The 21595-nt window shown below is 34.2% G+C and overlaps 1 protein-coding gene across 7 annotated transcripts in view; it reads right to left on the bottom strand.

Moving 5' to 3' along the window:
- The window catches only part of LOC105224813 (uncharacterized), a 45918-nt gene extending 27300 nt beyond the window's left edge, over positions 1 to 18618 (bottom strand). Inside the window, exon 1 of one of the 7 annotated variants that reach the window (XM_049457915.1) lies at positions 18396 to 18618. The gene's annotated coding sequence lies outside the window, so the exon portion shown is untranslated. Of the gene's footprint in view, positions 1 to 2229; positions 2902 to 14899; positions 15025 to 16165; positions 16536 to 18395 lie in introns of those variants that run through there. The other 6 variants (XM_049457910.1, XM_049457912.1, XM_049457914.1 and 3 more) reach the window with 6 other exon arrangements.
- Between the last annotated feature and the right edge of the window lie 2977 nt (positions 18619 to 21595).

Genomic DNA, 21595 nt, shown 5'->3' with positions numbered 1-21595 from the left:
AAAACAAATCATCTCGGGAAGAACCTATGAATACCTTTGAGAACCTATGATCTATTGGAAAATAACGGCAACTATTATGCAGATGCAGTGAAATTTCTCATAACCGGACACCCATCGGCACAGTTGTCCGGCTATGGAAACTGTTCACATAAATCTAGTGGCAAAAACGTGTGTTAAAATATATTCTCTGACTCTAAGACTCAGAACTTTTATATTTCGGAATTAAAGGACAAAAACGAAAATCGCTTTATTGCGAACCATTAAGATCTACATATGTACATATGTACATACAGATTGCAACACTAGATTTGCCAAATCCCGATATATAAAAGACAACCTAATTGCGATTACAAATTAATATTTCTATGAAATATTCAGGCATCTTTACATTACCAAAGCTTGCTTAGATTAACTATTTATGCCATATTGGGAAGGCTGATCTACTAATATCCATTAAAAGTCGCTTATAGTTGAGAAGTTCAAAGCATACATAAGTTAAAACGTGGTACGGAAAATAATATTTGTTATTGGAACAGTTGGCATTACTAACTATCTATTGATAGTATTATTATGTATCTATGTAGTTCTAATTTTGGTTATGTACATAAACGAAATTTTAGTATTGCTCTCCATCTCATTTTTGATCTTTTCACAAAATGTTAAGCACGAACTAGTATATTTTTAAAGGGCTACATGGGTTTAAGGGTTACAATAATAGATATTTTTATTATTTTATTAAATTCTTCAACACCTCTGGAATATTGTCCTCAATTCTATTGTTGATCCGAGTAATAGTTTCGGCGATCGGCCTTGAGAACTTATGCGCTCGAGCGCCGTCTTTAAACGCGTTTTTCTCGAAACTGTCTTTTTGAAGTCAGTCAGTCAGAGAGAAGAGGCAAGATTTCTCGAACATTGCTCAAACTGATATTCATGAAATTTAATACAGGTCTTTGAGATACAATTCTTTAAGATATAGACGAAGGATTTTTTTCAATTACAACTATTTGAAAAAAAATGTCGGAAGTTTTCACTGAAATTTTAATTTTTTTTTTTAATTTATGTCAAAAATCCGACTTTCCTTTTTTGTCGTCCAAGTTCTAAGTTAAGGTTTTAACTAAAACACTTATTTTATCAGTTTATATGATCCTGTAAGGAGTTATCCTGCCAACGCGGGCACTTCTTTTTTCAGATGGCTCACCGGAAATGACGTCACAATGACCGAATTTAAAATATTTGTTTCCACAAATTTCAGAATATGATAGTATGAGAAAAAATTTGTTGAAAAAAGGCTGTATTAACGGGGTAACGTAGTAACAAACCTATAATCAAAAATATTCGATTTCGTGTTTCGCGTAAAGCGGAAAATTATTTGAACAACTTGATTATATTTATATATACATATGTATTTAATATTATACACGTATTATTGGTGCTGATCATCGTTTGACTTTAATTAAAATATTTGAAAATTTATTTATGCTCTTAAATAGCTTAGGAGAGAGCATATTGATTTGAAGATTATGATACATACTTACATATGTATATAACACATTAACTTTTGTTTTCGGGATTACGTAGTCCGGAGATACGGAAATAATTATTATTAATTTCCCGCGGTAAATTATATATTGTTTTAAACACGTGCACTGTATTATGTTTAGATATCTCAGCTAATAACTGATTCAAGTGGTATAATATCCCTAAGTTTGTGGGGGTTATGGTAGGTTACAGCTCAATTCTAATGCACAATATGCTTTTATTTAAGTGCATTTACGTCTTAATTTCATATCTTTGTTAGCGCTTGAGCTCTCTAATGCTCAATGACAATTAAAAGCTGCCTTTCATTTGAAGAAGTCGTTTTCAAAATGTGTCACTGTGTACTATATATTAGCCTATATCCCCCCCAAAAATAAAATGCTCTGATGTATTTGCTCACTTCCAAAAGTATTTCTATATACCGAACGTTTTAAATTTATTGAACTTCGGAAAAAAAATATTTTTCAACAAAGTTTGTTTAGGCTCATTTATATGTTTAGGCTCATTTATATCAAAACACTATCTTTTTGTATGCCAATGTTTAGTAAGAACCCTCTTTTTATTATTTTTTGATTCCGATATGTGTATGTATGTATGTACTTCTTTCCACAAATCAAATTGAATTATTTAATGCTTCATATACTTAAATTTGAAAAGCGCATAAGTTCAATTAACATAAATGTTTGTTTGTACCTTTTCTTTATTTATTTATGTTTCATATATGTATGTGTGTATGTATTTCTTCTATCTTCTATTTGTTCCCTTATTTGTGTGAGCTTTTCACCCGCCGAGTGTTTCAATTTGTATTGACGCTGTTTGTTTTTCTTTTTGTCTTTTTACCTTCACTTTGTTATTGTGGCTTGCAAACACACGTGCAGTGGGCAACGAAATTGCATTGCATTTTTGTTCTTATTTATTTTGCGTTAATTGTTAAGCGTTTACTTTGTTTGTTTCTCACTGAGCGTTCTAACTGCATATGCATAAACGGCGTTCCTTTCGTAGAATTTATAATCGTCACAGCTTTTGCATAAATTGAAATTTACTATTACGAAATATTCAAATAATTTGCTGTATTACTCATAAAACTTTATTTATAAATTGTCTGTATATTTTTTGAACACAGCAGCTTTAATTAAAAATTCAAAAAACATTAACCTAAACACTTGTCGTTATTTGGGAAACTTATATTTTTCCTCATACATCATTTGTATTTGTGTTTTCATGTACGAATTTGTCAAGCCACGAACACTTTAAACGCCACCCGTGGCCGTATCACAGACGAGACTGAATGGCGCAAAGTGGTAATCGCCATCGAATAGCTATGCCGGCAGCTGCAGTCGGCAATGCTACAGTGTCTTGGACGATTGCCGAATAATAGTCTGCTGAGAAAATTAATTATAATTATATTAAATGTGATGGTATTGCGATATTTTTGTATTTGAACAGCAAACGCTGGGACTTGGATAAAAGAAACCTTCTCTGTAGGGTTGAATGGTGAATTTCTCACTATTTCGCTGATTTATTAATACAATCAGTTTTGCTTAAAGAACTAAAATAGCTTGAAGAAATTGAAAATAAATATTAGCTTGTAATTATTTACATTTATTTGTACATATTTATTATTATTATTTTATTTATTTGTACTGTACATACATATGTATGTACATAAGTATGTCTACATTGTTTAGAATTTGATGTCTTCATATGTTTGCAATTTTTCGCTTAAGTTAAATTTTATTTTTTCGGTTTTTAATATGCCAAACAGATTCAAACCTTACGGCATCCTAGAAAAATTGAAGAAAGAAAATTCGCAGAAAAAATAGAGAAGTATTATAGCCGATTTATCATGAATTGGTATTGAGATATCTTAGTACCTTAGTATGAAATGAGATTATCAAAATACTATATAAAGTGACAAGCCGATCGGAATGCGACTAACTTTGCAGTATAAACATATGGGATATTGATTGTTTCGTTACATACATATGTATTTCATAAGGTAAACATTTTTTTTTCATATAAAAAATTTTCTATTGTTACAAACATACACTATTAACAACGAAATTCTCAAATTTTTGGAAAAAAATATTTTAAACTTGGTCATTGCGACGCCATTTTCGGTGACGCCTCGGAAAAAAGAGGCGCCCGCGTTGGGAAGATAACTCCTTACAAGATCATCTAAAGTGAAAAAATTAAAATCTTTTACAAAAAAAATCAAATTTCGCGTCTTTTTCTTCAAATATTTGTGGTCGAAAAAAATATTTCGTCCAAGTCTTTTAGAATTGTATCTCAAAAACCTGTGTAGAATTTCATGAAGATCGGTTGAGTAGTTCTCGAGAAAGCTTGCCAACCGACTTCAAAAACATAGTTTTGAGAAAAACGCGTGTAAAGTTTTAGGTGAAAATAAAAGTGAGACACAAGTACACAAGTTCTCAAAGCTGTTTTTCGAAAACTTTTACGAGGATTAAGGACCATATTCTAGAGGTAATTTAGAATTTAATAAAACAATAAAAAAAATCGATTTTTAAAAGCCCGTAAACCCACCTAATCGCTTAATAAATTAATATGTCGGTACAGAAAACGATAATCAACCATATTTCATATTTTTTATAATGTAAAGTAACACTCTTTAAGCGTTGATGGCTATTGGATTAAAACTTAAACAAACTATTCATTGATTTTTAGAACCATTTTTCAAAAAAGATTCCTAAGGAAAAGGAAAGCGAAGGGGAAAAAAATGTATAGTTCATCATTAAATCCGGTCCCTCCCACTGTAGGATGGAGCCTTAATAACGCATTTCCATCTACTTCTGTGTTTTTGCTAGCATCTTTAGTTCGTTTTACGGTATCATCGATTCAACGTTTTTTTTTCCTTGCTACATATCTACTTATATGTATATTATTGTCCGTCATCGTTACAAATTATGTATACAAAAATATATATTTATAAATAAGTATGTACAAATCTTCCAACTATTATTTTCAATATGAACATATACATACCTTGCATTAATCAAAATAACAAAAAAGCGAAAAATATGTAAAAGTGAACGAAACCCCAAACTGATCTACTGTGCACCTTTCCGTATACAATTACATCAACTAATTTGTTGTTTTCATAGTTTTTATTAAAAAATATTGTTTATACACATTAACAAGTAACTACTGTATGCATTGCAAGGAAAACAAGAATTTCGAAAACAATCACATTAAAATAAAATAGTAAAAATATTTGAAACTCCCATCTGCATCATCGCTGGTTCTGCTTGCGGATAAAGTTACTTCGGTCAGTTTCGCGGCCTCGGACAGCGTAAACATAAACATACATACATGCATACATATGTATGTATATTATATACACATACATACATACTTATATCTGTCTGGCATGGAAAGCCTGTAGTTAAAAAGGTTAGATAAAGGCGTAAGCTAAAATATTTAATTACACATTTTGTAATTTTATAACTATTTCGCTGCATTGTAAGACTTCTTTGCCATCTTTGATTTATTTTTGGAAGCTTTGAAGGTGCAATTTTTTGTAACAACAATTTGTATTCATTCGAAAATGGTTTATTAACTTAGTCAAGCCACTTTGTTTGGCAAAAATAACGCTCCAAAAGTATACCGATAGAGACAGCAAACGACGCCAAGTTTTTTCCGCTCTTTTGAGATTTGTCTTCAGTAAGGCTTGCATTTCATCATGAAAAGATGATTCTAATTTATGGTCGTCATAATCGTACTCTCAGATCAACAATTGAGCGTCAAGTGGAAAATTTTGAATCCACAGGCACAGTAAAGTTCCCGTGCCAGTTAGACAAAGAAGTGCTTATACTGTTGAGAATATTGCTGCCGCACACAGACGTCGTTCTCAAGCGTTGGGAATCTCTATGACGTCGCTGTGGCGAATTGTTCGATCTTGACCTACATACATAAGTACATATGTATGTACATACTTAAAAGATCAAATTGACGCAAGAACCGAAGCCGCTTGACCACCAGAATTATCGTATGTTCGTGAATTGGGCTGAGCAACAACTTCAAAATGATACGAATTTTATCGAAAAATCATCCTCAGCGATGAGACTTATTTCTGGCTGAATGCCTTCGCCAATAAGCAAAATATGCATTCAGGCAGCAATCCACATGTACTCCATGAGTTACCACTGCATCCCGAAAGAATTACGGTTTGGTGCGGTTTATGGGCTGGCGGCTTCATTGGGCGGTACTTTTTCCGTGATGATTAAGACCGACAAGTTACTGTGAATGGGAATCGCTACCGCTCAATGATAATTGAATATTTCTGGCCCGAATTGGATGATATGGATTTGGACAATATGTGGTTTCAACATTTCATTGCTATCCCATTATTTACTTTTGTAGCGCTCTTATTGAAAACCCTTTAGAAACCTTTGAGTATGTCTAATGTCTTCATATTTTAAAGTACCATTGTGGTATGTCCAGTATTGCTACACCGCACTTATTCCTCTAGTATCCATTGCATCAAGCAACGCTAAAGCGGCTTAAAGGAATTATATTCACCGCTGCCTCCCTTTTCATTTCCTTCTATACCTACACACGTACATATGTACATATACTTATCACTCCGTAAACAAAATTATTGAGATTTAGTGAACTTTCCTCAATTTTCTATTGCCTCAAAAATTTCGTAAAACTCAGCAAAAATTTCATTATTCTCATTAATTTTTGATTAGCTGTCACTTTTTTCAAAAACCCCGAATTTAATTTGGGTATTAGTTAAATGAAGCTTAAAATCTCAAATGATTTGTAGCACTGAAGATATATATACTTACGACTGCAACGACATTCACAAAATACGAAAAGACTTTCCGACTACCCAATATACTTATGAATTTCTTTATTTAAAGATTGCTGCTTTATTCATTTCATATTCATTCTTGGACAATTTATTTATTTGGGTCTCCAAGACAAATGCTTTTTTTTTGTAGACTTAATTTATGGACCATTTAATTAAAAATTAAATATAGCAACCTTCTAAAAGAACTTAAACTCCGGATGATGCAATTCTGCATCCTCGTTGGGTATGAAATGGACCCCTCGGATCTTGAATTCATGGACTACAAGTAGCGTTAGAAATCTTAATCAACCCAAAACGCGTAAGGTTACTTCTAAAATAATCATGGCACCAATGATTTAATACTTCAATTTAATATGGGTTAGTGGAAACTAGGAAATTCTACTAAGTTGGTACTCCATCACAGGAACGTGAATACTTTTTACGCCATACATAATACATAAATATGTATGTATATGTATAATACACCATACATAATATACGTAGATCTCAAAAACTGACGAACCAATTTCTATGATCCTTAAAAAACTTCGCCTTAAAAATCACTGGATCGCAGCCGGTTTTAGACCCACGGCCTCTTAGGCAAAGTTGTTCAGAATGATCTGTAGATCCACGTGGCTCCCCGTAAATCAACCCACTTTAACATACGTAAGTATGTATGTATGTATAGAAATAAGTACATACATACATATATATTCGAATATATCCGAATATAAAGTACAATGCATACAGCTATCGACTTCGTTGCGGTCTGCCAGTGGCAGTTTTATATTTATGTGGCATTCAAATCAGAAACATACCATACTTGCCTCTCGTTATCTCGCCCTAACATCCGGTACTGTGATTGTAAATAAGCGAATATTAGTGAAATAGGATTTTTTATTCGCTTCACACTGAGCAGTAAATCATGGTTCTTTAAAGAAAGGAAACACAAAACCTAATTATTATATGCATGAAATTGCGTACAAATGTTTATGCGGAGAAATATGATTAAATTAATACAATGCCGACAGGAAATGATATAACAGCTGCCGGCAATTTTCTAATCCAGATCTAATGAAATTTCACAGATGCATAGAAGTTCGTGGTGAACTTTTTATAAAGCAGACATAAAAAGCAAAGTAATGGATTGTATTTAAATTTAACATATTCCATCATATTGAAAATATTGATGAAACGTTACTTTCAAGCCTTTTTAGCGCTTATGCTAACATTTGCTATAGATATGTATGTACTTCCAAAACAAGTTTTAGAATTGTATTGAAAAATAGTGAAACTTAGACCGCGCAGCGCAATTGCCTGTTCTTGGGACAACGCTTCGTCAAACTTGATTTTTGGAAAAAGCCAAAGCAGTTCGTACTAGTTCGTTTTCCTGCAGGGATGTTTTCATTTTATCGCACTCATATGCTTGTATGGATTTCAAAGAGTTTCAAACAAGCTGCTAACACCCCTTAATAATCACTAATTCGTTCTATTGCTTTGGCCGTACTGTCGATAATTTGTTTGATTGCCGTTATTGTTACTCTTTTATTGTTTATGTGAATATATACAGTGTGTTCGAAAAACTTCTTATGATAAACTACAAATGAAAAATATATTGTTTTTCTTATTTCACTATAAAATTACAGGCAAAATAAAAAGCTAAAATTTCACCAAGATTTCTTAAAAGCACAAAACTGATTAAAATCAAATAATAAAGTTTTGCACTTATTCAGATTTTTAAATATCTATCCGGCTGGCGTAAAAGTCGCCAAAGTCATAGTTCTTTTTTGACATAGTGTGTTTGACATAGTGTAGTTTATGCACTTATATATGTATATATGTACCATATACAGTATGTTTTATAGTATGAAACGTTTGATGGAATGTTTGATCACACTTCCATCCGCTTATTTCGTATAATTAATTAAATGGTTGGGTAGTTCTTTTATTATTTCATATGTAGTATTTTCATAGTTCAGTGTTTTAGATATGAATAGAGATTAGTACGTTGTTTAGATATGTGGAGGAATTTTGCGGTTGTCAGAAATCTGTTATTACTGAAGCATGCTGGTCTCTATATTTTTTTTATTAAATCCTGATTTGTTGTAGATTTCCTGAAGTTATTTTACTCTTTTAAAATTATTTTGCATTTTTTTAATTTGATGCTATAATTTCTTATCCAAGTATATATATAAAGGGTGATCCATTTCGAGGTCCCTACTTTTTTGAAATACACAGAAACTTCAAATTTAACAGGGAATGTTTATTATCATTCGCAAGAACATTCTTTGGCATTTTCGATGACTCGTTCGAGCTTTTCCATTGGTAACTGGCGAATGACAGATACAGGCGCCATATTGTTTTAACCAAATATCGCCGAGATCACGAGCTTCAATTTCAGGCATCAAATAGTCGGTTATCATGCCGTGATAACAGTCGCCATTGACAGTTGCGTTTTCACCGGCAGCATTTTTGGAAAAATATGGACCGATGATTCCACCAACCCACAAACCACACTAAGCCGTTGTTTTTCTAGATGACATGGCAGCTCTTGAATCGCTTCAGGTTGCTCTTCGTTCCATATGCGGCAATTTTTCTTGTTTATATAGTATGGGTTTAGCATTGAGCCAGAAAGGGATCTCATCGCTGAACAAAATTTGGCTTAAAAACATCGGATCCTCTTAGAGCTTTTCAAAATCCTATAGAGTGAAGCGATGTCGCCTAAGAAGGTCGAGCGGCTTCAGTTCTTGCACAAGCTGTATTCTATATGCTTTCAATTTAAGATCTGAACATAAAATGCGCCAAGTCTTTCCATACGTCAGTCCGAGTTTTCTGTGAAGTCGACTCTCCACGGTCTTCGTGTACATTCTCAGATACGACTGTCTATTCGGCCGGATATTATCCAATAATGAATGCTGGGTCTCAAGATAAGTGATGGTTTACGCTCAATAGAACGTTTATTTTGACCATAAGTTGGCTGAAGCGCGGAAACACATTCTTTTGAGAACGTGAATTTTGGTAATAAAATTGAACAATTTATAAACGTTGTTCAGGCATAAGTCTTTCCATGATGAAATGTTAAACAATACTGAACAAAAAAAACATGACAGCTTGACACTACTTACTTACGTGTGATTTGTCAAGAAGGCTATAAGCCGAGAACATTTTATCGCTATCATTTTTTACGACTTTCGACGTCATTAACTAAACCACTGTACATCAATGAACTTAATTAAATAAAGTTTTGCGATGAAACTCCATCAAGGACCGTTGGTATGGTGAACTCATCGTTAAAAAATGTTCCAATGAAGTAAAGAATACTAACGGTTTGACAGCCCTTAGGCGAATAGAAATCCAGATCCGTTCCGATTACGTAGACCTGACTGTCGCAGGAATGGCGTGTATGTGGATTAGTCGAGAGAAATGTAAAAAAATACGATAAGGGTGCTTTGAAACAAGTACATACTATATGACATCGTGACAGGCGATGAATCGTGTGATGATTCATAAACAGCAGTCGACTGTTAGGGTGTTTCCTGGTGAGCCGAATTAAACAAAAGTTGTCCGCTCACGAAGCACTTCCAAAGAAATGGTGGCCTGCTTTTTTTTTAAGTGGACATATTCCAGCCATATCAATAGAATAACACAATAATTCCTTAGTGGTACCATTTAATTGCCAGTTGTCTTTCAAGAAATCAGGAAAACCAATCGCCGAAGACGGATCACTCTTCGACAATGCGAGTTCTCACACATCGATTGAAGCAATTGCTTCTTTGAGCACTCAAAATATCAATTTGATGCCAACATCAATACTTTTCGACACGTGACGAGGCGGTTAACGCGTTCAAAGCACATATTTGGCAGATATCTCAATCAGTGTCACATAAATACTTCAATAATTGGCTCAAACGCACCCAAAGGTGTATACTAGATCTTAATGGAGAATATTTTGAAAAACAATAACAATAAATAGAACGTTTGACGATTAACATTTGTTTTTCTTCTCTTATAAGAAATTTATCCGTGAAGGGTATTAAAGCCTCGGTGAAGAAGATAACGTTTTTTTATTATTCCTAATGATAATTTTTACAAGCTCTTTAAATAAAACAAAAATCGATTTCATTTTCCTCTACAGACCCCTTTATATTAGAAATATCTATTAAAGTAAATATGTAAGTATAAACAACAAACTTAATGGGTAATTGTTGAAAGAATTTAGTAATTTTATGATTTCATAATAGTTATTAATTTATGACCGCTTGTCACCATAAATTAAAAGTACGTATTGTCAGTTTAGGAATCATTTCATAAAAAGCAATTGTCAGTCGAGGTTTTAAGAACAAATAACAATATTGTGACAGATACATACATATGTATACCTGCATGTACATACATAAATATGTACAAATAATACCACAAGTATTTGCAATGTGTGTTTATTGAGTGTAATTTCAAAAAATATAACTACTATATAAACCATACTATTAGCTTCATGTTTGAGTTTTATTTTTTGTTTCATTTCAATTACCTTGGAGGTGCCTAATTGAAAATTTTTTTGATAACCAACTCAATTTCACAATTTTTTAAATCAATAAAAATATTATTTTTGTACACCTGGCGTTTCACTGCTCTCTTGTTAGTATTTTATCTAGTACTATTTATTGATATAATTTATAACTGCATCATTTATTATTCTTCGTATTTTATGATTGATTTCTCCCAGGTGACACCTGACATTGCATTTCACTAAACCACGTTGCACTAAGCACTTTCCATGAGCGTATTAAATATGTATAAGTGTAGTTCCACGAACACGAAATAATTGCGATTGCAATCTCTATGCAAAAATGTGTAAGCCTCTGAAGCTATTTAATTACAAATACAAATAATGTGTACGAGTATATTTTACATTACACGAAGTTCGTACAATACAATTTTCAATGAAACGGTTCTCGATACACCCGAAGTGCACGTTGTAAAATTTAAAGCAGATACTTAAGTTTGATAAGTTTTCATCAGATCATGAACTCGATTAATATTTTTATGATTTTTCATAAAATTCGCAACACTGTCTTCTAAGATTCTGAGATTGCCATTTCTTGGCCTTTCATCCAATTAATTTTCATACTTTCTTCAAAAGAAAAGTTCGTTTAAGTTTTATAACATGAGCTGGTATCACAAGGTCCGATTTTCTTTCTCGGTGAGCTCGCTGACAGTGAACTCCAAGCTAGTCAAGGAACGCATGATTTCACTAGCTGTAGCATCAAGCTATTTCCACAATAAACTTGTCTAGATGACTGGCCACATAGGAATCTTTGGAAATTGTAAAGCCGATGAACTTGCAAGAGAAGGCACTCGTATCCCAATTCCGTTTCTGTCTTCGTCCATTCCGGTGCTGGGTCTATGAGCGTCGCGTGATCTTAACCAGCGTTGGTCAACAACCAGCAGCACTTGTGGAGTTGCGAAAGCCTTTTGGAACTGAGTGGAACCTAAACGGTCCACTGAAATGCTAGCTCTTAGCAAAGCTCACTTCGCCGTAATGATGGGCGTCCTAACTAAACAATATCCCATTGGTACTCATGCGTTAAGAATACAGATTTAGAAGAAAGCAACATGACAGAGTTGCAATGATGAAGAAATGGGGGAAGCATCTAAACTTTCATCAGAATAAAATCAAAATTCTCTTTTATATTAAATATCATTCGGATATCTTAAAGAATTGTGGATAAATAACGGGTGATCCAAGTAGAGGTACTGTTTTCAATAGTCTTTTTTGGTAGAACATGCGTGAGTCGTGTCAAGCTGTCATGTTTTTTCGGTATTTTTTTGCAAATCATCTTTGAAAGATTTTCAGGCGTTTATAAATCGTTCAAGTTTATTACGGAAATTCACGTTCTGTAATGTGTCGCTCAACTTATGGTCAACATAATCACCCATCTCTAGACTCAGAATTCATTATTGGATAACATTTAATCCAGCATGCAGTAAAGAAAATATAGCAGTCGTAGCTGAGAGTGTACACGAAGACCGTGGATTATCAATTCGGCGCCGTTCGCAGCAACTCGGACTGACGTTTGGAACGACTTGCCGCATTTCACATCGAGATCTTATTGAAAGCGTAGAAATATGTAAAGTCTAAAGTCTATGCCTTGGACCAAAACATCACGCCTGTCATTCGCAAGTTACCGGTCCAAATCCTCGAATGGGTCATCGAAAATTGGACTCAATGGGTGGACTATATGAGACGTAGCATTTGAAAGAGAGAATCTTCAAAAAAGAAATGCCAAAGAATGTTCTTTGAGTGATAATAAACATTCCCCACTAAATTTGAAGTTTCTGTGTTTTTTCTGTGTAGAGAACCTCAAAATGGATCATTCTTTATTTATAACTAATCCTTCGAATTTATACTTCGACATAAAAATCGCCAGCTCGAAACCGATTTAAGACCCATAGTTTCTTAAGCAAATTTAACAACCCACACTCCCTCTAAAATCGACCCGCTCTAATATACAAAATCTGATAAATCCACCTTTTTATTAATTTTGTACCATCCTTATTGGTCTTTGAAAATATCGACTTTTTATTGGTGTTTAGATTCTCAAATATTGCTATTAATGTCACTTGTTATTGAGTAAGTATGTATGTAGTACATAGTTATACGCGTTGTTCATTTCATATCTTGCAGTTCTTTATGCTTTGCATAAAATTTCATTTTTCCAAATAATTTTTAATTTACTAATTGCAGAATTGTGTGCGTAATACAAAAGATTATATTTATAGCATTTTTGCTAATATCCACTATCATGATACCTATAGAGTTAATTAATTAGCTACAGTGGAAAACGAGCTTGGTTTATAGCAGGCTAGATGAGGCATTCGCATGCATCAGGGACGTGGGGAAGCAAACGATGGTATTAATTAGTTAAATTATAAACACAATACATATGTATCCACAATGAACATAATAGACTTTGTGTATTAAAATTTTAGTTTATAAATGTGTACATATATTTGTATACTGAATATAGTAAAGCTGTTTTTATCCAACAACTGTGGGAGTGGTTGATAGAACTCCCAGCTCGTATAATATATGTACATAAGTATGTAAGTTGAATGAAATGAGATTATATTATCTTCATGACGCTTACCCTAAAGTATTGAATTTAATTAAATACATTTTTAGGCAAACATAAGATTCCCTATATTGAGGTTATTCCACACTTAAACACAACCAGGAATGGCATTAATATATTTTAGGAGAACAATACCCAAACAATGGCAAGAGCGATATACATACATATGTATGTATATTACTCAATCAATTACTAATAAGAATCTCATGTTCTAATAAGCTGATAACTTGTTCTTATTATTCTGGTACAACAAGTAAGGAAGGGCTAAGTTCGAGTATAACCGAACATTTTATATTCTCGGTTACATTGGTGCTGGGGGAAGATATAGACTGATTGCATTAATTTTTGACATTACTCAAGTATATATGATTCAAGCAGCTCACGACTTGCGGTCTTAGACCAAGTAACCTCTGGGTGGCCAAAGATCATCCGTTTGAAGGCGAGCTAAAGTGAGAAGGCGAAACATCCCTACATGGGGTTGTGCTCAGGGTTTGGCATCGGCCAAAGAAGGTATCTTTGGCACACCAGTCGGTAAATTAAGCCTCCATGATGAAACATCCCCAAATGGGTTGAGACTGATCGACTTCGCCAAGGCCCAAAATATAATTATCTGTAGTACTAGTTTCCAGCATATTTTTAAGAATTTTCCTAACAATTCCAACATATGTATGTATAATAATTCATAAACTACTATAAATGATAGCGATTTATTGGTCGTATGACAACCTCAATTAACTGCTCGTATTTGAAAAACTTCGCCAATTCTGATCTCCTAGTTGTTTTGACGTTTATGAGTCAACTCACATAACTACATTTCTATCTGTCACATCACTCTTCGTGTTAGGAGGCCATTTAAAACAAGTGTTGAGTTTTGGCTAAAGCTTTGGTTATTTTTGGCCCGCTAAAATTCAGATTTCGCTGTTTACTTCAAACAAGCAGGCAGGACCGATCTATACCGGATAAGTCCCTGATCGTATGAAAATATGAGATGATGCAATATAATGAAATTTTATATAATCAGGGTATCAAACTGCATTAGAAACACCTAAGAATTTTCATGTCACAAATTATGTGTCTACCAGTGTGATAATAATTAAACCCGGCATATCAATTATAAGCACCCTGACATGCCATATTAAATCCAACATTAAATGTTAACAGTAATTATACGGGAGACGGAAAAGCTTTCCCCCCTTATATTAAGGGCGTAAATTAAATATCATTTTTATTAATATGTATGTACATATATGCGTAATTATGTTTGTATGATAATAGCAAACTGGCATTTTGATGTACATTTTCAGGCAACCAAGGATAGTAATTACAAACACATGTGGTGGGTCGAATTGAAAAATTTAAATTGCGGCATTGAGTTGTGAGAAATATATTTACATAGTATATGTAGCATGCTTACATCGAGGCCAGTGGGACAATCGCGCCAAGAACAGTAATAGCAACAGCAACAAAAACTCTCAATACTCATTTACTACGTCAGCATTTTTCCACACAAGTGAACAAACCATCACTCGCCACCCTTTTACTATGACTATTTGCAGAAAGCATGTAGCGCCCGACCTCAACTACCGAAATTAACTGACACATACGTGCTCGTAAACATATAGGGTGTTTTTGTAGGAGGTATAGAACTTTCATTTCAAATACAGAAGGTTTATGAAATAAATAGTGTTTTGGTTTCGATAGTCTGAACAGAATTTCGGCGCTCGTCATTGACGGTAATATTGGCGTTATCTTCATTGTTAAAAGATAAAGACAAATACTGTTTACGGCGTGCAAACGACATCAGGCGAAGCCTGGATAATCTCTTCAGGATTGTTCTCACTGCAAATACGACAATTTTACATATTTCCGTAACCGTTAAAGGAGAATAATGTCTACTCGAAGTTATTTTTAAATCTAAGACTCCAGACGCTGGCTTTCGAAATGGATTTCTATAGTTTTTTAACTGGAAAATATGTGTTCATTTAATCAGCTAATCCGACAGATAGTCTTCTTGGAATTTCTACTCCTCTAAAAAACACTCTTTATATGTATAAATACATACCACAACAAAAACAAACCGGCGAGTGCTCTCAACACTCTCAACGATGTACACACTCTTTAGTGTGTTTCCGCAATACGGCGGGATTTACTTTGCTGTAGTAAAACGGATTGACTTAACGGAGGCATTACACCTCAACACTAGTTACAGTAGTTAAACATTTTTAGAAGAACAGTTGTCACAGGAAGAACAGCCAAATTGTTATCATGAAATGTTCTACAGACTGGTACACTCTGTATCTAACTAAAGTTAATGATCACTATAAGGCAATCGATGCTACAGACACTTCAGAGTATTAAAAGCATCAGTGACAAGTCAAGGATAAGCAAACACTATACATATATTTTTCTTTTCTTTACTTTTTTTTACTTTTCTTTCAAGTAAGTTCAATTTTTCTTCCAAAAGGGTAGTCACCAATTCATTAGCACCAGGCAATAGCTGTGAATACGATGACGATAACTGCAGTGACGGGCGCGACAATGACGACACATATTGAACATTTAGAAATATAAAAATATACACACGAGGTAATACAACCGAACATATACACATATGTAAATATAAGCAATAACTCAATTTGAGTAATGATTTTCACGAGAGCACAGCAGCTTGTTAACCTACCCGCTTGTCACTTCACCACCGCATGGCTTTAACCACTTTGCGACAAAATTTTGCAACAGCTGAAATTTAATGTAGAAATTTCAACACATTTGCCAAACACTTGCAGACACTTAGCACTCGTATTAGTTATACATAATTTATGGAAATTTGCAAACTATTTGTTTGTATTGATTCCAAACACACAGCAAGCTGTTAGCAGCCAAGCCTATAAACCGTGAAATGTGTCAGCGTCAGCGAAAATTCGCGTTTACAACCGCCTGGCGCTGTGAGATATTACTAAATATTTGCTCATATCGCACAAACGTATCCTTGTTGTCCTCGAGGATGTCCGGTGTAACGTACTCAGAGCGAATACCACCCTTTACATACGCTCAGTGTTGAGAAGCGGAGTATAACGGTGAGCAATATGAGTGTTAGACGGTGTGGTGAAAAATTGTGCGATGAAAGCACCCTGCAAGACAATGGATGCTGTATTGCAAACGGAAGAGGAATACACGAAGCACACATAAAATATCAATTTTGAGTTCATTTAAGGAGCTCATGGGTTTACGGCTTTTAAAAAATCGAATTATCGTATAATTGTGTTATTAAATTCTACAACAGCTCTAGAATAATGTCCTAAATTTTCAAGTTGATCAGAGTAATAACTAGTTTCGAAAATACAGCTTTGAGAACTTGTGTGCTTGAGGCTAGCTTTTAAAAGCTTTATTCTCGAATTTGTGTTTTTGAAGTCGGTTGACAAGATTTCTCGAGAACTATTCAACCGATCTTCATTAAAGTTTACACTTCTCTTTGAGATACAATTCTTAAAGACTTTAAGGCAGAATTTTTTTCGATTACAATTATTTGAAAAACAACTTTAGGTGATCCTGTAAGGCTGCCAGATCGAGAAGACTGCAGGAAAACTATGGTGTATCTCTTGTGCACTTGCCCCGTATTGTCAAGACTACGCTGTAAGCATCTGGGGTTCCAACGGTATGATAAACTGGTATCGATAGTGATGCCACAGAGTCGGTTAAAGTCGCGTCAAGGACAGGTATCCTAAAGGATGACTACTCCTCATGGACCTAGTAACCGAACTGGTATCGTAAAGGACCAAAACTGGTCTCTAAGTGACCCATTGGCCTACCAGATTAACATAACCAAACCTATGTATATATTCAATATAAAGAAAGACAACATTTGATTGCGAGTAAGTCGGCAGTCGCAAAACTGATTGGCCACTTGGGACTTAATTTGAGTGTCTCTAAAACGTCGATTGCAGAGGAGTTTTATATGCTATCAATTTCTAGGTATATTTTATGTATTTTTATACACTGAACAGGGTAAGTTTGTCACGAAGTTTGAAACACCCAGAAGGAAAGGTTGAAGAGGTCATAAAGTAAATTTAAAAGTGATCAGCGGAATGAGCTGAGTCGATTAAGTTATGTCCGTGTATTTGTCCGTATATATACGTACTAGTCCTTCAATTTTTGAGATATCAATCTGAAGTTTTGCCCATGTCTTTTTCTCATCAAGAAACGGCTCACATATCGGAACGGCGGATAACGGGCCGCTATTGCATAAAGTTGCCATGAACGATCGAAATGAAGTGCTTGTGTGAAAAGCTTTTTCGTTTGACGAGATATCTTCAAGAATAATTATATGGATTTTTTCTTGAGGCATTGGTTTAATCTCCAAAGAAATTGTTTTGATCGAATCGCTATAGCAAATACTTAGCTGCCAAACAAACTAAACGATCGGAATCGAGTGCTTATGGAAAACATTTGACGGGATATCTTCATAAAATTTGGCATGGGTCATTCTCCAAAACAACGGTGCAAGAAGAAATACATAGTTCAATTCGAGTCATTATAGCATTTGTGTAACTAGCTCCCATACAAACTCACCTACCGAACTTCTTGTGAAGCATTTTTCTAAATGTTAAAAGTGCTAAAGCTAACGTTTTTTTCTTGTTTAAATAAATTACGGAAAACTGTCATGACTACTTAATCTATGTACGTGTTCTAATCTAGTACCTTTACATGATACATTAAATGATAACTTGACTACTATCTAGACATCTTTAATGAATTACATGTAAAACTCTCAATTTTATTCCTAAATAAAATTATCACTCTATTGAATAGTTTATTATATATGAATATTCATGAATAATAGTATAAAATGCATACCACAGCAACGCGTTGCTGGATGCCCTAGTAAAAATATATAAATTTCAAAACCTTACCTTTATAACGTCAATGTAACTTGTTGCACACAACTCATTATAGTTCTTTTTACTACACATAATTTATTTTACACTATTTCACCGATTCATAATTTATACATACTATAAGCAATTTATATAATTTTTTTCACGCCGGTCTAAAAGTAAGGATCGAAAGCTTTATTTTGTAAATTTCAATTAACTTTTACTATCTGCTCTTTATAAGAGCGTTAATATAAATGAATGACAGTTTAGCCGCCGCAGGCAAAGCAGCATGCTAACAAGTCACTCTCGGTTGTAAGTGGTCTCGAACTCAACAGGCTGTGGTGAGTTTGCGCTATAATGTGTTAATTGCGAAAATTGCAAAGCGCGCGGAATACGAAATGGATTCGCATTTGTTTGTTTTGGCTTGGCAATTGTTGTCTTTTCTTTTAATTATTGCAGTAAACAAATATGAAAATCGCTCGCTTTCTCTATTGCTCACGCAATAATCGAAGTTTGTATTACTCGTCCAAACATACAAATACTGCGGCACCCATAAATTCATATCGTCTGATATAGAAAGAGTGTAATAAATGAAATAAAAGAAATATTTGCATTCATTTAGCAGTTCTGGGAGAGCAGTTACGTTAATATTTAAATGTAAACAATCAGAGTAATAGAGATTTGGACTGATACTGGTATCTGATGATCTTAAAAGCAATTTTTATATTCTTGCAACACTTTGCTATAGAGTATTTGAGGTGTACCGGATGACAGAATTTCTAGACCCAGTGCTTAGAGTTGTCTTCTTAACCAAAATATAGATCAATGTGTGAAATATGTAGTTGAAAAATTAGACAGCATCCTTTTCCGGGTCTAGTACGAGTATGTCTGTGTGCTACAAACAGGTTGAATGGGGATAATACTCAGTGTAGTCCTCATATTCCTAATATAAAGATTTTTGAGCTTCCGGTTGACTTTATATCGCGTATATCGGCCAATATGTGAGAGATCGTGTTTTTTTATAACGATGTACCTAGTGCTTAGAATGAATAAAATCGGATGAAAATTCGTCCTTGACATATAGTATGTAAGTATGTAACTAACAAGCCATCTGAGATTGAAGCTTTTATCTTTGCAAGTTGCAACAATATAAAAGATTCGGTTATATGTATGTAGGTTCTTAATAAAAAAAAAGAAGTTCCATAAATTGTTGTGTGAGGAATCAAATTTCTGGTCTCGAAACGTTTAGAACGTTGGAAACGGCCTTCGGTGCTTGTCACGACAACTAATGATCAACACTCCAATAAAATAAAGGAATTTGTGCTTAAGAATCGAAAACCATTTTGAAAGACCATTAGGGCATAAAAAAGGTAACGCACGATTGGTACCAAAAACACTACTTTTTTCGAAAAACAGAGTCGCTTTAACGTCTGTGAAACAAAGCTTACCGACTACCAGGATGTCATAACACGTATTATTACTGGTAATGAGTCTGGGATCTATGCTTACGATTCGGCTGCACTTTGCTAAGGAACATTTAGAAAAGTACGTTAAATTTTAGAAAAGGGTGCTGTGGAGCGATGAAACTAAGGTGAACCGTATCGGATAGGATGGAAAACCATTTCTCTATCGTCCCAGGTGTCAGGCGTATAACTCCAGATACACTACAAAAACTGTTAAACACGGCGGAGGTTGCGTAATGGTTTAGGTAGTGTTTTCCTGGTGCGGTGTTGGACCATTGGTATGCCAGGGAATTAGATTTTTATGCATGATAATGATTCAAAGCACGCAGCTTTAAGTGTGAAGAACTGGCGCACTGCAGAAAGTATTGACGTCTCGAGGTGGATCGATTGAATATTTATGGTACGACGTTAAGATACAGATTGCCAACAAAAATTTCAAAAATTTGGAAGAACCTTGTATTGAAATCAAGGAGGCATGGTACGCAATCTCACAAAGGAGGTGTGTATTTTGCGCTATTTTTTTCAAATTGTTTGTGAGTAAACATTTTTGTAAAAAATGTTGTAAAAAATTGTTTGGTATAGGTTTTTTATTGCGCTATGAAAGATGGAAGATAATATTTTGCAGCACCCGGCTTTTCCAGTTTTTCGGCGTAAAAATTTAAAAATCAACTAATAATAATACCTAAAGATTACCCTCCTCCCGCGTAACCGACGCGAGGGGCGTAATCCGCGAACGAGCGGAATTAGCCGAGTCATAAAAGGCAAGAGAGTTGTAAGCGTTGCGATCTTAAGCTGCTCAGCTACAGAAACAAAAATTTCAATATAGATTCAAATTCAATTCAGAAATATTATACCAAGCATCTCCCTACGACTAGCGAATGCCGGGAGATTTATAAGTTTTAAACGGTTAGCGTAAGGGGGAAGATTTAAACTGGAATCCCAATGCAAATGATTTAAGGCAAAAAGTAAAAATTGTTTTTGAACGGGCTCTAACTTATCCGAATGGACTTTTTAACTAGGGTTCCAAAGCACAGTTGCATACTCTAATATAGGCCTCACCAGAGATGTAAAAAGACTTTTTGTGGTAAGCGGATCTCTAAATTTTTTAGATCAACGTTTCACAAAACCAAGAGCGCCTTTAGCTTTAAAAACCGTGGAAGATACGTGAAGATTAAAATTGAGTTTGGGGTCCATAGTTACTCCCAGATCAACAAAACTGTATACTTGCTCCAACCTAAAGTTTTGTATTGCATATGAAGTAGGGTCTACAGATCTACGTGAAAAGCACATCGTTTTACATTTTTTAAAGTTAAATGGCATGTCATTTCTATCACACCAAGAAACTAGGTTGTTTAAGTCTGTTTGCAACTGACAACTTTCGTTATTTGAAGTATACGTTTTAAAAAGTTTTACATCGTCAGCATATAATAAGACTTTTGAAAACTTAACAACAGATGATATGTCATTAATAAATAACAAGAACAGAATTGGACCAAGATGGCTACCTTGAGGAACGCCTGAAGGAACATTGATTATGTCAGAAAAAGTATCGTTAAATAAGACTTGTTGATTTCTATTACTAAGATAAGAAGCAACCCATTTTAGAAATATTGGTTGAAAACCAAGAAGATCAAGTTTATTCAAAAGAATTGAATGGTTTACTTTATCAAAAGCTTTACTAAAATCTGTGTATATAACATCAGTATTCTTATTCTCCCTAAAGCCCGTTGATACATGTGATACAAATTCAAGCAATTTAGTTATTGTAGATTT

The sequence above is a fragment of the Bactrocera dorsalis genome, chromosome 5 (genome assembly GCF_023373825.1).
Source record: "Bactrocera dorsalis isolate Fly_Bdor chromosome 5, ASM2337382v1, whole genome shotgun sequence".
Classification (NCBI taxonomy): Eukaryota; Metazoa; Arthropoda; class Insecta; order Diptera; family Tephritidae; genus Bactrocera; species Bactrocera dorsalis.
This window is presented reverse-complemented; position numbering and strand designations above follow the sequence as displayed.